The sequence below is a fragment of the Felis catus genome, chromosome A1 (genome assembly GCF_018350175.1).
Source record: "Felis catus isolate Fca126 chromosome A1, F.catus_Fca126_mat1.0, whole genome shotgun sequence".
In the NCBI taxonomy this organism is placed as follows: Eukaryota; Metazoa; Chordata; class Mammalia; order Carnivora; family Felidae; genus Felis; species Felis catus.
In genome coordinates this window covers 134567906-134590471 of record NC_058368.1, presented here as the reverse complement: position 1 = coordinate 134590471, position 22566 = coordinate 134567906, and the positions used below count along the sequence as shown (strand labels likewise).

Sequence of the window (22566 nt, the reverse complement as noted above, 5' to 3'; positions counted from 1 at the left end):
CCCTGACCAGCTGCCTGGCGAAATGCATTTCACGGCAGTGGGTTAGACATTCTGAGGGAGGAAGGAAGTCTTTATAGTTCTTAGCTTTCCCGTGTGGAAAGTCTTAACGGACACCATGTTCATTCACAACAGGCTTTCACGTTTTTCTGGAGGTTGGGACTTGCTCATGGGGTTGGGGCTGCTAAGTAGGAGCAGAACTATCCTCACACGCTCCAGTGGGAGTGACACTGAGTCAGCCAGTGCTGGGGTCATAGCCCCTCCGTCAACAGGTGGGACCAGCTTAGAAGGCTTCGTGGACCGGGAATGGCAGGGTGAGGACACGTCGGGGCGCCCAGCAGAGAGACTTCAGCAAATGCATCACTCGGTAGCTGTGCGCCAGCCACTTCCAAGGAGCGAGGAAGAGAAGAGCTTCTCCAGGCCTGGCGCCCTCAGCTTGTGACTGAGGCAGCATGGGTGCTGAGGCCAGAGCCTGGAGAGGAAATCCACCCTCTCTCTCAAAGCTTGTCCATGCACGGAGAGAGACCAGAAGCCTGAGAACCCATGGCGTGGGGGTTCACCACACCTCAGAGCTCGTGTTTTCCTCCAGCCTCCATGACACAGCTTAACACTTCCAGGCCCAATACTTTGTGTTTCACTTGTGTCCACCCAATAGACACTGATGATACATTTTGACAAGAAATATAACAGAGAGGGCAGGGGTGGGGGAGGGAAGGAGCAGGAAAAGCCTTGTCAGAGCCCAAAGCCAGAGATCCTACTGGGGTTCATGGAAAGCCTGTGGCTCTGCTGTTCTCGCGGGAGGGTGGGGGGGGGGTACTAATAACGCTCGGTAAAATGTGAGCACAGAACCTAAGAAAATTCGCATGACTTCTTCCTCCTGGCAGAGGAGGAATCTGGGAAGTCTGGGTTTGGAGCACCTTCACACATGGAGATTATGTATCTTCTAGTACAAAAAGATAAAAATCTACTTCATACAGCACCCACACACTAACTTCTGGACTCAGGAAGAGTTTTCTTTGTGGAAGATAAAAACTCTCAACGGGTTCGAAATCTGAGGCTAGCGATAGAAATAAGATGGTAACCTCAAAGACGACTTTAGAAATCCAAGCTTCCAAAGGTCAAATTTCATTCTTTTAACACTTTTCATGCTTTTCTTCATTCGCAGTTCCTCACAGTTGAGGCTTAAATATTTGTTGGCAAAATATGAACACTTGCTAATTTACATCATGTGATTGAAAATTGAGATAAGGCCAGGTGTTAAAGAAGCTGGAGTAGCACTACTTTAAAAGCTCCTGGGGCGCCTGGGTGGCTCCGTTGGTTAAGCGTCCGACTTCAGCTCAGATCATGATCTCAGGGTTTGTGAGTTCGGGCCCCACATCGGGCTCTGTGCTGATGGCTCAGAACCTGGAGCCTGCTTCAGATTCTGTGTCTCCCTCTCTCTCTGCCTCTTCCTCCCTCCCTCTCTCTCTCTCTCAAACATTAAAAATAAATAAAATAAAATAAAATAAAATAAAATAAAATAAAATAAAATAAAATAAAATAATAAAATAAAATAAAATAAAATAAAATAAAATAAAATAAAATAAAATAAAATAAAATAAAATAAAATCTCCTATAATACGATACCCGAGAAACTTTGAGTAAAAGTTAAGGTTAAAAGTCAAGTCATGTGTGTTTTGATACATAATAGCTATTATAAGCATTATTATCTTCAAGCAATTTTCAAATGGCTATGGCTTTCAATCCTATTACCACTTCAGCAAAATTATGAACAGGAGATTCTAGAAAACCTTTTTCTTTCTTTTTTTTTTTTTTTTTTTTACAGTTTTTAAAAAATGTTTCTTTATTTTTGAGAGACAGAGAGAGAGAGAGAGAGAGAGAGAGGGAGAGGGAGGGAGGGAGGGAGGGAGGGAGGGAGGGGGGAGGGGTAGAGAGAGGGAGACAGAGAATCCCAAGCAGAGAATCTCTGACATGGGGCTCGAACTAATGAATTGTGAGATCATGACCTGAGCCATAATCAAAAGTCCAACACTTAACCGACTGAGCCATCCAGGCACCCCTGGAAAATCTTTTTAATACTAGTACCTCGCAATGCTGCTTAAAACTTACTAATAGCCTTTTAAAAACAAAGGCAGCATCACAAAGATAGAGAGAGAGAGAACAAGAGAGACAGAGGGAAGGAGAGACAGAGGGAAGGAGGGAGGGAGGGAGGGAGGGAGGGAGGGAGGGAGACATCTACAGGGACCAAAACCAGTGTAATAAATGTGTAAAACAGACACAGTCTACTCTGGAGGAATCTGCCCATGTTGAGAACTTATGATCTGGGTATATGGAAGAACGAATGGAAAGACTTTGTCCCACATAAAGCGTGGAGAAAGAACAGAGACCTCTATAAACCCCATACTTTTTCCCACATTGAAAGGGTGGGAAAAAAAATATCTGTTCCCTGGAAAAGGCGACCAACAAGAAATCTTGTCTAAGGTACTGGCTTGGGGTGAAAAAAAAAATCTCTCTGGGAAGTAGCGACCATACGCCTGCCCATGCACAAATTAAGGATTTGAATTTAAATCATTTGTACGGTCCAGGAAAATTCAATTCAATTAATTGAATTAAAAATATTTCTGGATCGGGGTGCTCCAGGATGCTTGGAAAAAAATCACACAAGTCCTCTCTGGAGGGATGCACCTCAGCCCAGGCCTTTTAGAGTGTGCACAGGTAAGAACAACCAAATACGGGGTCCTTGTCACATTTTTCAAGAAAAATATGATGGCACAAAGATGGTGGTGTAGGAGCCCCCAGCCTCTGTCTCCCCACAAAGAGGGGTAATCAGACAACTATTCACGAATGGAAATAGCTCTGGGAAAACTCAGGAGTTCACTGAAGAAGCTTCAGCGATACAGTGGAGCACACAATAACGATAACAACCACAACAAAAACCTGAGAAATGCTGCACCCACACACAGAACAGGTAGAAAGAAGAGTTTCCCGTTGCCTGTATCATGCCATCCCTGACTGGCCCTACTCAGGGCCAAGAGGCAACTCCCAGCTTGAGAGAGTTCCTCTGCTGGGAAAAGGAGAGTGATGTGAGCAACCAGGTTCCCCAGCCTTCGGGTGGCATTGTGCAAGGGACCCACTTCACTTCACCTCCCCCGGACGCCAGCAAAGCTGAGATGTCTACAGATGTCTAGGAACTAGGAACCAGGGATGAGGGCAGAAGCTACGGTATCAGTCACACATCCTGAGCGACCAGTGTTCCTGGTGGCCCACTCTGCAGAGGACCCCGCTGGCCTTTGCTGCCGAGGATCTCAACAGGCCTTGGGCTTGCTGTACATCCCACCAATTTTCATCACTGAGTGCTTCATCATAGACCCCGGTAGACTGCTCCATAGAAGAGCCCGGCAGCTTTTGCCACTGAGGAAACTAACGACCAGGCACGTCCACTTTGAATCCCACCCCCCTGATATTTTCACACCATAGGTTTTCATGCCTGCAGACGTCAGATGCCTGAGTCCCTCCACACTCCTTTTCCCATTTCCTGCCTGAGCCTCGGATCCACAATGGCAGTCAGCCCTGGCTTCGGTGGCTATGCGCATACATGTCACGTGAGGCCCCAGCATCCAACCCCCACTCTCATACACCCACGGCTAGCCCCTACAGCTGCGCCAACAGCCAAGGCCCCCACAGTTTGCGAGCCTGGAGATGACCCTGACTTCTGTCACAGGGCTGCATAAACAAGTAGGCCTACGGCTAGCCCCTGCAGCTGTGGACCTACACACTAACAGCTAAGACCTCCGGAGCTGCTGATGGGTCCAGATGCAGCCCTGACTTCTGTCAGTGGCCTGCATGGCCGTGAAGCTAGCCCCCATTGCGAGATACCCTCATGCCACCAGCTACAACTCCTGTTACCAGCCTCCACTGCTGTGTGCACACCTGTGACTAGACCTGCCATCATACAAGTACACGCCAACAGTGAGGGTCCCTGGAGCTACTCATGCTCCCACAGCTGGCCCTGATCCTGGTCTGCACCACTGTGTGTGTGTCTTCAGCCAGACCCCACCACCGCAAAGATGTACCCGCAACCAGCCGTGCCAAAGCCTAATGTGTACACAACCAGCTCCAGCCACCACTGCCACCTGCCCTGGTCCCTAGCTGCTGGACCTAGAGGCATCGCAGATGACCTTAGCAGCCCTGGCACCACTGTGGACCAGTCCCCAACCACTCCGGTGTACTTCTCACCAAAGATCATGCAGTTATTAAGGTTGTAAACTCCAGCTGTGTGAACCAATGAGACACTATGATGTTGAGACCCAAAGCTGCCACATGGCCCCACATATAGCACCCTCCATTACTAGCCCTGGGGTCACATCATGTTCCAGCAGTCCCTCACCCATAGGTGAAAGTCTTTTCTTACTAAAGTCAGTCCATTAAGTCTGGAGGAGGGGACTGTTTATTCCTATGAAAGACACTTGTGCAAAACTACAGGAATCTCTCTCTCTTTCTCTCTCTCTCTCTCTCTCTCTCTCTCTCACACACACACACACACACACACAAATGTCAGTGAAACATACCACCACTAAAGGAACACAGTAAACTTCTAGTAACTGACCTAAAGAAATGGAGATCCTTGAACTGCCTGACAAAGAATTCAAAATAATTGTTGTAAAGATGCTCAGATAGAACTACAAGAGAACAAAAATAAACAATTTCATAAAAACAGGAAGCAATTAACAATAAACAATTTCAGGAAAACAATATACAAATATAAACAATTTCAGGAAAACAGGAAACAATTAACAATAAACAATTTCAGGAAAACAACATGGGAACAAAATGAGAAGTTTAGGGAAGAAATAGAAAACATAAAAAAAAAGAACCAAAGAAAAATTTTGGAACTGAAGATGACAATGAAAGAATGGGAAAATTCAACTGAGAGCTTCAATGGCTTCAAATAGGTCATTTGAAATTATCACGTTAGAGGAGCAAAAAGAGAAAAAGGACCGAAAGGGAATGAACAAAGCCTACAAGATTGAGAGGATGCTATTAAAAGAAACAATCTATGGATTACAGGAGTCTCAGAAGGAGATGAGTAGAAGAAAGGGGTAGAAAGCTTCTTTAAAGAAATAATGACTGAGAACTTCCCAAATGTGGGGAGAAATTTAGACATCAAGTTCATGAAGCTCACAGGTCTTCAAACAAATTCAATCCGAAGACATCTTTTCTAAGACATAGTATAATGAAACTGTCAAAAATAAAAGGGAAGGAAAATCTTGAAAGTAGCAAGAGAAAAGAAGATCATCACTTAAAAAGGAACACTCATAAGGCTGTCAGCAGATTTTTCAGCAGAAACCTTATAGGAGAGCAGAGAGTGGGACATTACATTCAAAGTGCTAAAAGAAAAAAAAAAAACCAAAACACCAACCAAGAACACTTTGCTGGCAAAGTTGTCTTTCAGAAATAAAAGAGAATAAAGTCTTGCTCAGGCAAACAAAAACTGAGATAGTGCATCACCTCTAAGGCCTGCCTTACAAGAAATGGTGAAGGGAGTTCTTCAAGCTGAAATGAGAGGATGCTAACTGCTAACATAAAAACATACAAAAATATGGGGTGCCTGCGTGGCTCAGTTGGTTAAGTGTCTGACTCTTGATTTTGGCCAGGTCAAGATCCCAAGGTCATGGGATTGAGCCCTGTGTCGTGTTCCATGTTGAGCATGTAGCCTGCTTAAGATTTACCCTCTCCCTCTCCCTTTGCTCCTGCTTCTCAAATATAAATAAATAAGTTTTTTTAAAAAAAGAAACAAAAACATATGAAAATATAAAACATACTAGTAAAGATACATATATAGTCAAATCTAAATATTCCAACAATGTAATGTGGTGGTGTGTTAATCACTTAACTCAAGTATAAAGGTCAAAGGAAAGAAGTATTAAAAATATAATATAATAACTTGTTAATGGATACACGGTAAAAGAAAAAGTAGATTGTGACATCATAATCATAAAAAGTGTGGGCATGGGAAGAATAAAAGGGTAATTTTTGTATGCAACCAAAGTTAAGTTGTCACCTTAAAATAGATGGTTACATTTATAAGAAGTTTTATGTGAGCCTTATGGTGACACAACAAAATCTATAGTAGATACACAAAATATAAGGGGAAGGGAACCAAAGCAAACCACTATGGAAAATCATTAATTCACAAAGGAAGACAGTAAAAGAGGAAGAAAGGAACAAAAGAACCATAAAACAGCCAGAAAACAATTAGATGACATTTAAAAGGTCTTACTTACCAATAAATCCTTACACATGAATGGATTAAATCTCTAGTCAAAAAGCATGTGGCTGAATGGATAAACAAGACCCAACTATATGCTCCCTAAAAAAGACCCACTTCAGTTTTTTTTGGTGTTTTTTTTTTTTAATTTATTTTTGAGACAGAGAGAGACAGAGCATGAGCAGGGGAGGGGCAGAGAAAGAGGGAGACACAGAATCTGAAGCAGGCTCCAGGCTCTGAGCTGTGAGCACACAGCCCGATGCGGGACTCGAACCTACAAACCGCGAGAACATGACCTGAGCTGAAGTCGGATGCCTAACCGACTGAGCCACCCAGGTGCCCCAAGACTCATTTCAGTTTTAAGGAGACACATAATCTCAAGGTGAAGAGATGGAAAAAGATATTCTATGCAAATAGAAACCAAAAGAGAGCAGGGATGGTTATACTTATATCAGACAAAATAGATTTTAAGTGAGACTGTAACAAGAGACAAAAAGGTCATTACATAATAACAAAGGGTCAATTCATCATTAGGATATAACAATTGTAAATATATATCTATCCAACATGGGAGCAACTAACATGTTGGCATGCTAACATGCTAACCTGTTAGCAAATACTAACAAATCTGAAGGGAGAAATAGACAACAAAACAATAAAAGTAGGAGATTTCAACACTTCCACGTTCAACAATGGATAGATCATCCATACAGAAAATCAGTATAAAGACATCGGTCTTGTACGATACTTGAGATCAAAAGATCTAACATTAATGTACAGAACATTCCATGAAAGAGTAGAATACACGTTCTCCTAAGCATAGAATATTCTCTAGGATAGATCATATGTTAGGATACAAAACAAGTCTTAATAAATTTAATTAGATTGAAATCCTATCAAGTATCTTTTCCAACCACAACGGTATGAAACTAGAAATCAATAACAGGAGGAGAACTGGGAAATCCACAGATGTATAAGAATTCAATACACTTCTGAAAAACCAATGGGTCAAAGTATAAATCAAAAGAGAAATCATAAAAAAGTATCTTAAAACAAGAAGTGGAAACACAACATACCAAAACTTATGGGATTCAGCAAAAGCAGTTCTAAGAGAAAAGTTTGCAGTGACAAGTGTCTACAAATGAAATTTCAAGATTACAAAAAAGTAAAGAGAATGACGTAAGATATCTCTTTGGAAACTTGCTAATAGAAAATATGATGACCTCTTTTTTTTGTTTATCAATTACTTACATTTAGACTAAGTACTCACTACATAGGTTTGATACATTTCCTCTTGAATTTACAAATACAATAAAATGGTTGTGCAAAAATACAACTTAGCTATTAAATGCAGACTTATAAAAATGAAGGAAGCACACTGGTAAATTATTTGATTCTTTTTGAACTGATGTCCAAGGTAATATGAACTAGGAGGAATGTAGAGTATGTTCCCTTAAGTAACCTCTGCAGTTTATCCAAAAAAAATTCAGATCACCTTTGTATGAAATACAAAAGGAAAAACAATAAATGATAGATCATTGGATATATGGGGCATGTAGGGAATTGATTTTATTCAGGAGGACCCAGACTAATACACTTTGCGTGTCAAGGTTAAAGCCCTATTCCTGACAGTGTCCGAAAGTCTTTTCTAATTAAATTCAGTCCATAGTCTGGAGGAGGTAGCTGTATTTGTTTTTTTTTTTTTCCATATGCACAGACACCTGTGCAGCCCATAAGGTGACAAGTTAGTCTAAGGAACCAGCACCATCTTACGAAGTACTTTGGTTCCAAGAAATGTTTTGCTCCAAGTCTGAGATGCCAAACTGATGTGTTACAATGGCTACAGATGTACCACAGACGTCATTGCTATTATTGTTGTTGCTTCTATTTTTACTTGATTTGTTGTAAACTAAAATACAGATACAGACAATTGCACACACGATAAATACATATCTTAATGAGTTATAAAGCAAACACCATTGTAAGTACTGAAACAGGTCATGAAGTAGGGTTATGTCAGCCAACTAAGAAGCCTTATTATGGTCATTGCACAGGAAAGAGATAGACGCCTCAAGACAACATCTGATTTGGCTACTGAGATGAATGATGCCAAACATGCACCAAGACAATATGAAAAAATTACTTACTCCCGTCATGGGCTTCCTGGGCCCTAGGTTTTCAGACCAGGCCCTAGCAGGTCTGAAAATGGTTTGCGTAGTTTGAACTTGCAGATGACAAGAGAGAGAGCACATGGGATCTCCTATGGGCTTGCCCAGATGCGCGGCAGTATGCAGAGAGGGTGTGGTGGGGCTTGAAAGCTGTCAGCGATCAAACATCAAAATTGGAGTCGGCCTCCTTATTATACCTCTCTTTGTGCCCAGCCCAGTTATAGCCCCTTCTCTGTCCCCCTCGAAATAACTACCACTCCTGCTTCTACAGAAGCTACTTTCTTGGCATTTCTTGATAGTTTATCATAGAATTATTCATCTCTAACCACCACAGCTTCGTCTTGCCCATTAAAAAAATTTGCATGTGTTTTTCAAATCTATTTAAATCTACACGGTCTCTTTCCATCCCCTTCTTTCCCTTCCATTTTTATGTTGAGGAACTAGGGCATTTGACTTGTGCAGTTTTCCACATTCAGGATTCTGTTGAATGTGTATTTATGGTTTCATATAACATGTGTCTCCATTTTCTCAATTTCCTCCAAATTAGCAGCTGGATCCATATATTTGATAAGACTCCAGTCCATTCCTTTGACTATCAGGGTAGGTGGTTCAAATCCGTAACAGGGGCTTGGTAGTGCATAGGTGAAAGACATAACGATAAACGGACTTTGGGTTAGGTAACAGTGGGAGAGCAGACTTTGTGCAAACCTTCCATGTTGTATATCTGATCCCACACACTTAGAGTATATAAGATACACTGATCATGCTATTATGTTTGGAGAGGCTCAGAGACCTTGAAATGCTGATAAAACTTTGCTTCATTTCTTTTGATTTTGCTTTATTTTCTTTTAAAAATAAAATAGGCAAGGAAGCCACAAAATGCAAATAAAAACAACGAAGCTTTCATCAAAAGACATCATTTAAGAATCCTTCCAACTTGGCAGGCAGAATAAAAGCTCTTCAAATAAACAAAGATCCTGCAAAAACTGCTTGTCAATAGCATCCATGGTCAGAGTTCAGAGGAGTTGAAAAACAAGCGCTGGAATTTTCTGAGTGGCCCATGATCTAGTGGTATCTTTTGAAGATATATACAGTGCTCTGCTTTCACAGGTGAGTGGTACTGGATGATGTATCACTATCCTAGGGCTACCATAATAAATCACCATAAACTGAGGGGCTTCATATAACAAATTTATTCTCGCACGGTTTTGAAGGCTAGGAGTTCAAAACCAAGGCGTCAACAGAATTGACTCCTTCTGGAGCCTCTAGGGGAGAATCTATTCTATATCTCTCTCCCAGCTTCTGTCTGTTGTTGGCAGTCCTTGGCATCGCTTGGCTTGTAACCACACCACTCCAAAATCTGTCTCTGTTGCCACATGGTTTTCTTTCCTGTGTGTGTCTCTGTGCGTCCTCTTCTCCTTTTATAAAGACACCAGTCATTGAATTTAGGGCGCACTTAATCCAGTATGACCTTAACTTAACTAGTTACATCTGGAAAGAACCCGTTTGCAAATAGGCCACATTCTAAGATTCTGGATGGGGCATAAATTTGGGGGGGGATCACTATTCAACTCACCCCGAATACTTCAACTTCGTTAACTGGTGTCTGAAACTTCCAGCCTTTCAAAAGTCTACTGGTAGTTTTGCTTTTTGTTGCGTTTTACTGTAACAAACTGAATAGTAGCTAATCTCTTTAATGTCTTGTCCTTACCTTGGTTTTGCTTTGCTTTGTTTCCTTTGAAGGTCCTATTTCTTGTTGTTCTCATTTCTATATATTTATCTATATAGAAATCTTATTTTATTAGGAAAAATAAGATTCGTAAACAAGGATTCTGAACGACACATTCGTGAAAATGTAGAGACTCCTGTTCTTGTATTTGTACCATTTAACACTATTTTTGCCTCCCTACTTACTGTGGAAAGCCTGCCAGTGGCAACATTTTTAATGGCACCAAGAAAAATGTTGAAATTGGCAAATCTCAAGCACTGAATACAAAATCAACATTGCCCATTTGGACTAGAATTTTATATATAAGTATTCTGACCTGAGAAACTTCAAGGAATGATATATTGGTCTCTTCCTCTTTTTACAAGGTATCACTGTTATTACAAATTTATTTTTACATTTCCTAGGGCTATAGGTGCTCCAAAATATTAAATTCTTTTAACCAACTACTTTTCTTCCTGCCACCTGACAGCATCCTCAAAAAATTATCCGCAAAATACTTCGGTTGAAATAGCCACACAACTTCTCAGATGAAATTGCTAACCACAATTTAGCTTTACGCTCATGTCCCACAGGCATGGCAAGTTTTTTTTCCTGGATTCACTGTTCACTTGTAAGCATCATCCAGAAGAAGATAGGGCAGGAGTTAAAACTCCAGGACGTTAGAAAAGCAACTGAATTTGCTTATATGTGTGTGAGAAAAAGTCAGATAGACAATGAGACTATGAGCACTCAGAGTGTCTCTTAAATACTCTATTTTCCACTGATTTTCCTGTTTTGGTTTTGGTGTGCCCACAGCTCTCTAAGGAGGTAAGCCTTTGTATCAGTTAGGATTGGACTCAACTGTATCTAACAAAGTCCAAACTAAGGGTGGTTTAAATGAGATAAAAGTTGTTTTTTTTCTCTCTCTCTCTCCTTCTCCCCTTCCCCTCACCTCTTCTCTCTCTACATTAAGGGAAATTTGCAGAGAGGCAGCTCCGAGAGGTATATCAGAAGCATGATATTATCAGGAACCCTGGCTCCTTCTATCTCTACCAGAGCTAAGGTATGACCTTGTTCTTCACAGCTCATGATTGTTCTTCTCTTCTTCCATCATATCCTTCTCAGATGGCAATATGAGGATGGGGGAGAGAAGAGAAGACTATGCCCCTTTCTTTAAAGGAGGTTTTCTACTAACAACACAAACTTCCATTTCATTGGCTGGAACTTGGTCACAAGATCACAACACAGTATGAGCTTTGGAAATGTACTGTTAGCTGGGTAGAAACATAAGAGGTGAGTAGCAGGGTTTCATGGTAAAGAATGGTTAATTCAATTTGATTTTCACATAATCAGTTTTTTTTTGTATGCATGTACAATATTTGGGACATATTTGTACTAAATTTTTCTTTCCCCTGGAAGTCAAGTTTATCTTGGCAATCTGTAATTTTATTTGCTAAAGTGTAGGTAGAAATCAGGTTCTTGTATTAAAAGAAGGCAGCAAGTGGATATTGGAGTAGGTAAAGAATGGTCTCTGGTACAGCTATTTGAAAGACCTGATGCAATTAAGTGTTACCCAACTGTGAGATTAAATAATGGACTTAGAGATAGGCAACAGGAAAACTGGGAACCAGACCTTCTACAATCATCTTTACTATCTTCACTAATTAATCCATACTAACCAACCTTTACTAATAAACTCTATGATCGGGGCCCTCACATAAATTACTTAACCTTTCAGATCTGGTATTTGTCAATGAGACTGTAGAGTACTTCACATGATTTTCTGCATATGAAGTTCGCCTGTGGATTGTAAATTTACCTCTGTGCATTGCCTTTACAGTTCTGCAGTATAAAGACACAGTCTTACTTACATTGGGACAGATCTTTGAGTCTGATGCAAGGCATGACGATGTTCCTTTGTGAAGGATCCCCTTTTTACCTGTCACAGATTCTAAATGTTAATTCAGACTTACTATTTCTTTAGCTCATTTAGTTTACCTTGGACTATGAGGGGAGGCCCAAGAGACCATCGGTTCTATTTTGGGCACAAGCTGAGCTTCCTAAATACAGAAGTACTTTTCTGTAGATCACAAGGTCATCTCTGAATGGACCAGGCTTCATTCCTAAATGGGCCTTCAGATATCCAGGGTGGGCCTGACTCACACCAGAAGAGGTACACTTTGCCTTTCCTTCTCCATTTTGTGGAGAACAGAAAGGTACACCTTGGAGTTAAAGCCACAATGGGCATACTCTCCTGTCTTCACATCCTGGCCCACATACTGACCATCAGAATTTTATCTGGTAAAGATGCATTTAAATATTCTTTCTTGCCTCACTTTTTATTCTTACCTATTCTCTCCAGCACATCTGTTTCTCTGACTTTCACGAGACAATTCTGCAGGAACTTTTTCAAATTATAGCTTTTTTCTTTTTCTGCAAAAAAAGTAGAGTAAAAAAGAATGACTGGAATATTTGGGATTATTGCTTTTCTTATCCCTTTGGGTTCTGAAACTACTGAATGATTCATAATTCATTTCTAGGCACGGATACTATTCTTCTGGCCGCGTCTAAGTCATGATAAGGGAAAAAATATCCTCAGAGAGCAAAACGAGAAACAACATATTTGTGGCTCAAGCTAGATGAATGGAAAAGAACAGAACACTAAGTGGATTAAATAGGATACTGCAAGGCAAGGCTTAGTGATTGAATAGTCGCCCAGTTTATATTAAAGGACATATTTCCATTTGCAAAATGATTCCCTTTGTAAGGTTCAAGGCTTAATATGCTGGGCATCTTCCCAGCTCTAAGCATTTATTTTAGAAAAGCCTTACGTGTCAAGAAAATCCAGGTTCTAAAGTGATAAATTTAATGATGAGATGTACAACTTGAAGTTCTGGCTAATTTCAGGTGTTGAACCTCTTCCAACCATTTTTACTGGAAGGGGAGGGATACATCAAATGCCATGACTCTGTTCCAGTTGTGTTATCACCTCCAATCAAATGAAAATGTCCTTGAAGCCAAGGCTATGCATTCCTGAAAGTGCTTACACTCAACATATGGCTACATGAGGCCAAACTTCAAGATGAAAGTGAAGGAAATCAAGACAGTTGCCCAGAAATTTCCAAATATTGGCAATATATCTGGATGAATGACTGGATTTTTTAGTTTTCATCCATCCCTGCAAATAACTATCCAAAACTGAAGTTATCTTGGTGGGTGCCCTGACTTGGCAATCACAGGCATAATAAGGTTCCTGAGGTCATGGCCCGCAGTATGATGAACACCAACATTACTATGTATGTATTTTTGAACACTCCCGCTCAGGGGCCCCAGAGTGCACCCCAGTGCCATTACTGGCAGAGGGTGAGCTTTCAGTGCAAGATCTCATCATGGATCATCTTCAACTCCTAGTTCTCAGTGTCAAAGCTGCCATATGTTTGGCACTCTATATGTGTCTGCTGCAAAATGGAATGACTAACAACGCAGCGGAAACGTAACCACAATGGCGATACGCTCAGAAGAAATATTGCAAAAGCTAAGCCAAGAAAGAGTTTTTAAAAAGTGCAGCTTTGAAAAAAAGGACCCAATAGAGAGATGAAAACCAAGACATAAAGCCAAGTAAATCGGCAGCTGGACCACTTTCCCTCACCTGGTTAGCATCTCATGGAGCCTGGGTCTCCCCCGGAGGAAAGGAGCATAACCCATATAAGCACAGAGATCTTCATAGCAATTAACAGGAACAGTTCACTGGGCAACATTAATTAAGAGGCAATTTCTTCCTTTATAACTTCCTGAAAAGCATATTTCAGAGGCTCTCCTTCCCTAATCCACGGCAGTGTTGAAACTGTCTTTCTGCTCCAGCTCCATTTTCCTTTACTCATCCCAGCAATTCAGATTCTAGTAGATTGCCTTCACCCCCCACTCCCAACTTAATACTGTTCTTCCTCCCCTACCCCACAGGGCCTATTTCCCTCCATCCCTTCCTCCACAGGATTTCTCTGAGCCCTTTATTGTGTAGATAAACTTAACATCTTTCCAAGTGCCAATTAGCTCTTCCCTTTAGGGAGAGTGTAGAAAGGGAAATTGGGTTAGAAATCACAGAATTGTCTTTGCATGCTAGATGAGCGCTGAGGTCTGTACGTATCTTCAGATTCATCGTTTGTGTCCCAGTGCAGTAATATTTTTATTCCATGAACAGGCTTTAGGTATACAGATCATGAGATCCCATAAGGTGTGCAGCATTCATAAACTCAATTATTTTTATAGCTATCACAGACATTTCAAGTCATAGCGGAGCTCACTCTGACAGATGACTCATCTGCTATAGCACAGTAGCAGCGGGGCAGGTAAGCAGACTCACAGAATTTTTGGAATACGGGTTTGGTGAAGGGTGGTTTACAGAACCCAGCAATCCTTGAACTTAACAACTTTCAGGCGAACTCATGTCATGCTGTAGATAGCAGCCCTTACGGGTGGAGGTTGGATTAGCAGCCTAACTTTTCGACGACTTGAAGCACTCGGATGAAAGGAGACGCTCACAACTAAACCAGGTTATTTCCCATTTATTCCCTGGTGGCAGCATGGGATGAATGACTGTTTCCAGTGAAGGATCTTGTGAGAATTCTTGTATTACTTAGTGGCATTGGTTTGACATGTCTCTTTCCAAGGTCTCTTCTAGCTCTGAAAAAACGACTTCACGAAACCATCTCAACTAAAGGTGGTGGAAATGTGTTGTTTATTAAGTACATGCGATGTGTAAGCACTGATTGGCTACTGTCCATATTATGAAAATCAGATTAAGTCCAGAACAATGCAATAAGGCAATAAAGCTAAGCACGGAGTAGAAATGAAAACCAGAACATTGTATATTCTGGCTGGAATGTGAGGCATTGTTAATTGTATTTGAAGAATCCTGAGGCTTTAAAAAAATATTAGTGGATATGGGAATTCAGTTGGAATTATATTCCCAATCTTTTCTCTCCCTGCTCCTTGTGATACCTCTTTAACTGTGTTCCCCATCTCCTGTCACGCACAACATCTCTGTGGAAAATGTTCTTTATCTACCTCCTGTTTACTTTCAACTCTAAGGGCGCCCTGTTAGATCCGTGTGGTGTTCCATTCTGGAACCCTCTCAGCTTTGCTCCTCACTCTGCCCACCGCTGCAGCAGGTGACCTGTTGCCTGCAGGCTTCGGTCAGATCAGCATAGCTTTCAGAGGTCAGAACCTGCCAGAACTTTGTCTCTGTCCCAGTCAGATACCTCTTGCTTTATCTCCACTCTGCAAAACTGCTGGACCCTCACTCATGCATTCACAGCCAGAAGCAGAAGGGTCATAATGCCTGAGGTCCATCTTCTGGCACTGGGGAGACAGGAGAATAATGCTTTCCTGTTTGCCCCAAGCTATCAGCTCTGTGCGTGTTTTGGAACATTCCTCAGAAGGTCCCAGCACAATGAAATACCAGTTGCCTGTAGCAGAAGCCAGCTCTACCATGTATTTTTGCACAGGTTTACCCTCCTTTCATGTTTTACTCTTGTATGACGACCCACTGCACTAAAGGATCATATTCCCAAAGAAACTATGGGCACACAGTGTCTGCTTTAAGCTTTCAGGAGAGAGGCTAAAGCACGCATATATCACACTGGCGGGAATCCTCTCTGGTAAGGAAGAGTTAAATAAAAATCCTTTCCTATGCTCCTTTGTTTTGATTACCAAAAACTTATGCTTTGAAGAGGGAATCTATAGACCTGCACTGTCCAAAAAATAGCTACTATGTACATATACATGTTAAACATTTGAAATGTGGCTAGTTTAAAATGACACTGTGGGCACCTGGGTGGCTCAGTCGATTAAGCATCCAACTTTTTGGCTCAGATCACGATCTCACAGTTTGTGAGTTTGAGCCCTGTGTCGGGCTCTGTGCTGACAGTTCAGCGTCTGGAGTCTGCTTCGGATTCTGTGTCTCCCTTTCTCTCTGCCCCACCCCAGCTTGCAATCTGTCTGTCTGTCTGTCTCTCTCAACAATAAATACAAAAAAAAATTAAAAAATTAAAAAAAAATAAAATGAGATTGCCTACTGACAAATAGCATTTTTTAAAAAAACATTTTAAATGTGACTGTTAGACAATTTAATATTACATATGTGGCTCACACAACATCCTTACTGGAACTTCTGTACATGAAAGGAAATTTGAGAGACATATCAGTGAACTGCCATGCACTGACTTTTTATGAAGTTCACTGAAATAAAAAATTTTTATAAAAATTATGAGATGGTGAGGAATATTTAAAAACTGCCTGGATATTTGATATAAGTCATTATCGCTAACTCTTTTTAAGATGTGATAATGGTTTTAGGGTTTTTTTTAAGTCCTTACATTTTAGAGATACATACCAAAATATCTATCAGTGAAATGATATGATGTCATATTTATACTTCAAAGTAATCCAGGCATGGGATAGGGAGAAAGTGAATAGGCATATAAATGAAATACAACCGGCTTTCAGTTGATAATTGGCGAAATTAGATAATGATACCTGGGAGTCTCTTACACTATTGTCTCTGCTTTTGTACATGTTTGGGATTTTCTATGATACAAAAAATGATTTATCAAAAGAAGAAAACTTTTGTCAATGTCAAGTGATAGCAAGGCACTGATCTATGGGCTATGTGTTCAACAGTTATGTATCATAAGGACATATCTCAGCGTTCAGTCCCTTTTCAACCTCTTGGCAAGAACTATGGTATTTGGTGCAGTTTGATCACAGTTGATATGCACAAAATGCTACGTACCCTCAGTGCCTGGAGAAGTTAGGATGACTATCTTATATGAAGAGAACTAATGTGTATTCACTTCCAAAGTGATCTTGGTACCATCCAAAGAAAGGTATGTAAGTGGTACCTTTTGTGTTATAAATATATAATTAAATAACATACTTATAAATATACTTATATATAAGTATATTTACATCATCTTTATTCCTACTCATTTATAAATGTAAAATTACACATATAAAACATAAATAAATATTTATAAAGTAATAATACACGAAAATACAGACATAGATACAAAACTACATACTTCTAAGTATAAAGGAGCTTCCTTTTATATTCTGTCTTGTTTCTATTCTCTTTTCTCCAAATTATTTCTATTAGAATGCTTCTATACTGTGTACCCTTACTTTCTCTCCTCGTTAGAAAAGTGTTAGAATCTGACGTTCTATCATGTAAACTTCTCACCGAGTCCATCAATGGCCACATTGCAACGCTCCTGAGGCAGAGTAAGATTTAAATTAGCCATTGGGAAATTAGAGATGTTGGGGTTCTATGGGCAAGTACTCTAATGAGACATGTCTGTACCGGTGGTGCCCTGGTAGACTGACATTTTGTGGCCCATTTTCTGATGGAATGCATCCATTTGGGGCCCTGTCTCAGCATAAGATGATCAATCAAGCACATTCATGCAGAACATTTTCCATCTGCTTTCTGAGGCCTCACTTGAGTTCACTGTGCTCTAGGCTGGGACTCAAGACCCTACCATACTTTCTCTGCTGGGCCTTCCTACACAAACTCCTCAGGCTGCGTTACACATGTTAAACGTGCCCAGAGTAGTTCCATTTAGATAAAATAAATAACCAATTCTTAAAAGCTCTAACTGAGAACACTCCACACCATTCTCACCTTGCCTTCTGGGGGGCTTTTCAAACTGAAGAATGTTTTCTGGTCTAAGAACCTATTAGACTGAGTACTCCTTAAGGGATTTAAAGGTCAGCACTTGGTATCTAGAATGTTCAGCACATTGAAGATGCTCAGTAAATGTTTATAAGCGAAAGAAGGCCCAGATTTCTTGCCTAATGGGTTATTGATCTCACATCTCATTACAGTAGGGAGATACAAGGTGTCTACTTCGACTCAACTACCATTGATTTATAAATTGAGATGCACTCAAATCTTGAAAGAACGGAAATCTGTTTCCCACGTTAAAGTGTCCATGCTCTGGGAGTCATCAAATCCTCACACTTTAATGCAAGAGGGTACCTTAAAAAATGTCCAGAGTAGAGGTTTTCAAATTGTTTCCCTGGAAATCCATGATTGCGTAAACAGCTTAAGAGACTTTCATATGACAGGATATACAGGGAGTCTTTATTTCTCTCCACCTCCAGCTTGAATTTGATTCAAACCTAGATTGGGGTTCACTGGGAGGAGGAAAGAAAAATGGCTCTTGGTTTTACAGTTAGAAAATCCCTGCTCTTGACCAACAGCTTCATTTTATGAAGAAACCAAATTTCAAAACTGGTGGCTAGCTCCCGCTTGCACTGTCAGAGCAAAATCAAGGTTAGAACCCCTGGTTCAGGACCAGCCCCCACCCCACTCCTTTCTCCAGACCACTTGTGTTGTTCCACGACACAAAGTTACATGACTTTTCTTCCTTTTGTGGTCACAGTGACCCAAATGCATTTGAATATGTCTGTACATTGCTTAAAGTGATCTTACATTTCCATCTTGAGTATAACCTCTGTTTCCCCAAATTAATTGTAATGTTCTTGGAGATGGGGGCTGAAATCTCTGTGTTCTTTGTACCCTATCTCCTGATCTCAGTGAGGTTTCGGGAAGTGTTCAGTAAGTTCACTTAGTCAGACTAAGTGACAGCAAATAGAACCGAAGACATATGGAGAAGGGAAAACTTTGGTGCTCAGCCACAAAGGACAAGGTAAGGTTTCTACTCTATCAGGCAACATTTTCTGTGGCATAACTTGGAAACACATTTTTGATAAACAGTGGCATTGGGTCCATCAGTTTCATAATTCTTTAGAAAACTTTCCAGTTTTTCAGAGTTCTTGGAACACATACATCACTGGTGTGCTTTGTGTACTTCAGAAAAAATGAGGAAAAGCCCTCATAATCTCTCACCACAGAGGTGAAAATAGATAAAACCAGAAATGAGTTGGATAATTAACATAGCAATTAGTGCTGACTATAAGCTAGGATCAAGTTGACCTCTCTGAGTTTTAAATGGCCACTTTAATTGCTGTTTTTTTTTTTTCTGGTTTTTCAAACTTTAACAAGGGAAGAAGAGTTGAAGGAACTGGTTTTGTGGGTGCACACTGGAAACAGTCTATTCTTGAATCTTAGCTTTGTCAATTACTAGTTGTGTACCCTTGGACAAGCTGTTTAACCTGGCTGGGTCTCAGTCTCATCACCTGAGATAATATTCCCTCCATCAAATTTATTTTTTTAAGTTTATTTATTTTGAGAGAGAGACAGAGAGAGAGAGAGAGACAGAGAGAGAGAAAGAGAAAAAGAAGGAGGAGCAGAGAGAGAGAGGGGGAGAGAATCCTAAGCGGGCTCCACACTGTCAGCACAGAGTCTGATGTAGGGCTCAAACCCACAAACCCTGAAATCATGACCCGAGCCAAAATCAAGACTCAGATGCTCAACCAACTGAGCCACCCAGGTGCCTCAGTTGAGTTTATATGAAGATGAAGCGTAATACTGGACATGCCATGTTTTGCACAGTAGCCCGCTACATGGTCTTGAATATTATTGAGAAGTCACAGGATGAAGGCAGACATTTTAGATTGCCATTCTGTCTATTGTTTCCTAGTTTGCAAATGAGAGAACTTAAAGTAATAGTAGAATGATGATGACTTCGTGCTTCAGTTGTGTCAACGGACTTTTGAGTTTGCTGCTGCCGTGTGCTCTATATGTTTAGCAGCATTTATGTTGTTTACTTTATAGTGTGTAGGAGAGCCATGAGAAGTGCCTCTCAGACCTCCCATTGCAGGAGCACGGTTGACTGAAGGCCTTGACTGCTGGACTCTGAAACCGGTCCTCGAGTTAATGCTCCCAGCCAGTGATGGAGCACATCAGGGATACTAAGGCAGCCTCATTCCCAGGTGAGAGAGGGTTCTTCTATCGGGCACTCTGGCTGGAGGAACCCCATCCCCACCACTGGCCCTGCTAAACTTCTTTAAACTATCCTGCAGCCTAAGACTCCCCCACCCAATGTGCCTTCTGTCCCACTCTCTCTCACAAGGGTCAGACCTACACTGTGATCTGACAGTCCTCCCCACCTCCCCTGGTTCTCCTCCCATTTTTCCTCACAGGTGTTTGTCTTAAGAGAATACTTGCACGTCTAGCCACGTCTTGCTCTTTGCTTCTCAGAGGACCAGGCTAACACAAAGACCAGGGCTGGAGAAAGTAACTAAAGTTTCCCAGTACCTAGTGCATGTTGGACAGCTTACTGAGTGTAAAGGCGATGACCAAAGAATCCAGAGCCATAAGGGCCCCCAGAGATGGCATTCAGCCCAAACCATCCTTAAGCAATGGACACTTCAACCATTGGGAACAGATGGCTCCTCTCTCTTGCTTACATGTCTTCTACCTTGGCTGCACATCCCAGATTTGTCTCCTGTTCTTAAATGGATGAAACTTCTAACACCAATACCTTAATCAAAACCATCAGGGGCTGGTGCTGATCTGAAGTTAGAAAACATTTCTGCTCAAGTCTAGCTCCCTGCTAATGAATTGGCCAGAGTCAACAGTTACTGTACCTTAAGAGTATTTTTTGCAAGAACATTAAACTTCTTTGGGTGGAGGAACCGGAGACAGGAGAAAGAAACCAATTCTCACTTATGAACTATCGGAAAGTACAGGCACATTACACATACTAGCTTTTCAAAGAGGCCTACGAGGAGGATGTTACTATTTGCTTTCTCTGAGCAAGGACATTGAGGTTTTTAACTTGATTTGAGTCAGAGAACAATGACAACAAAACAAAGTGGTCCACGGGCACACATCTGCCTGGTGCAACAGCCGAGACTGGTCCTTTTCTCTTTATGAAGCTGGTTATTGGTTCTTTTCTAGTGTGTAACAAGAAACTGCACCCGGGACCACTAACCCGTGCAGTGACTTTCTTTCCTGAATAGAGAATGTGGTTTCTCATGGAGTAGTCAGCTGAGTAGTCATAGGAGACTGGAGAATGTTTGGGAAAAAGGGTGAGGCATGCTGAGTTCCCTGAGGGGAAACTAGTTTGTTTGCTATTCACTTCATTCACATTCACGGGGATTTATGAGTAAGAAGCATTTTGAAAATGTTACTCTGTGGACCGTCAAATGTCGTATGTGACCATGCCTGGATAAGCAGAGCTACAAGCATTCAAGCAATTGGATCAGTTCATGCTTTTTCGTCACTTTCATATTCAGCAAGACAGTGGTTGGGCAGGTGGTGACAGATACCAAATAGTTATAGGAACAAATACAGTGTTGTAAGAAGAACATCTGACTAGCAGTCAGAAGACCTGAGATCATGTCTTGGCTTCAGCGCTAATTGGCTGGGAGACTTTGGGCAAGTCACTTTACTTCAAGCTTCGTCCCTTCATCAGGAGAATGAGAGCACTGGATTCAGTGAATCCCTAAAGTCCTTCCTAACTCCAATATTCTGTAACTTGATGATCCCGGCCCAGATTGCTTGAGGACGCCTGTGACAGTTCCGGAAAGTCGTCAACTTCCCTCGGAACAGCAATGATTTTGGCTGAGCCTGCTTCATGCCATCTGTCCTATTCTGTGCCAGTCACAGGCATTCCCCTCCAGGATGGGCCTCAGCCCTGTGTCTGAAGCTGGCTGTGCTCCAAGCAGGGTCGGGACCACCAAGACCTGTTTAAACTTATCTAGTTTATAATCCAAGGTGATAAAAAATTATAGGAGCCACACACTAAACTATGGGAGCTTATTAGAACATCTAGGTCAGGTTACTTCTGGGTGCCCCTTAATAAAGGTATTCTGAGTCATCACAATAGCAATTGTTACTGTGAATCCCAAATTCTCACTCTCATTTGCAGTAACTTTCACAGGGTGCCCTTAATAAGAAGCGAGGGGTGGCAGGTGGTGTGTGTGTACCGTCCTACGTGCCCAGAGCAAGGTTACTCAATATCTCCAGAAACTGCATTTCTCATTACAGTTCCTGGCAATGCTCTGATGCAAAGGACACAGAAGTTGGAAGGTACTGTGGTACAATGTTTGTCCCCAGTGACCTCCCCTTCTTTTGCCATTCGTCTTAGTGACATTCAAAGGGCAGACATGATGGTTCCGAAACCCACTGGTTTCCTCTCTTCAAATACCTTACGTGTGTCAGCCCCAATGAGGGATATTCCCTAGACACTCCACTAAATCAAATGTAGAGAAATCTAAAGTAGTCCCAATATTCCAAGCAGCTCTTCATTGAAAATAGGATTTGTATTTAAATATCTTTGCTGTTCAACATAATTTAAAATTCAGATCGCTTTGAATTTAGAATGGTCTGACTACTCTGCGTGTGAAAACTAGCCCATAATTAGGAACATGACAAAATGTCCACCAGACATCCTTTTCTACTTTGATGCAACACTGTATTGGTATTCTAGACAATACAGTAAGGCAAGAAAATAAAT

At 41.2% G+C, this 22566-nt stretch overlaps 1 long non-coding RNA gene across 3 annotated transcripts in view; it reads right to left on the bottom strand.

Annotated features, from left to right (window-relative positions):
- Positions 1-22566, bottom strand: part of LOC123386560 — a 183069-nt gene that overhangs the window by 58744 nt on the left and 101759 nt on the right. The window contains exons 3-5 of one of the 3 annotated variants that reach the window (XR_006600601.1): positions 12491-12574; positions 12013-12080; positions 6534-8583 (exon numbers count right to left, since the gene is read on the bottom strand). This is a non-coding gene — a long non-coding RNA (uncharacterized LOC123386560). The other 2 variants (XR_006600599.1, XR_006600600.1) reach the window with 2 other exon arrangements.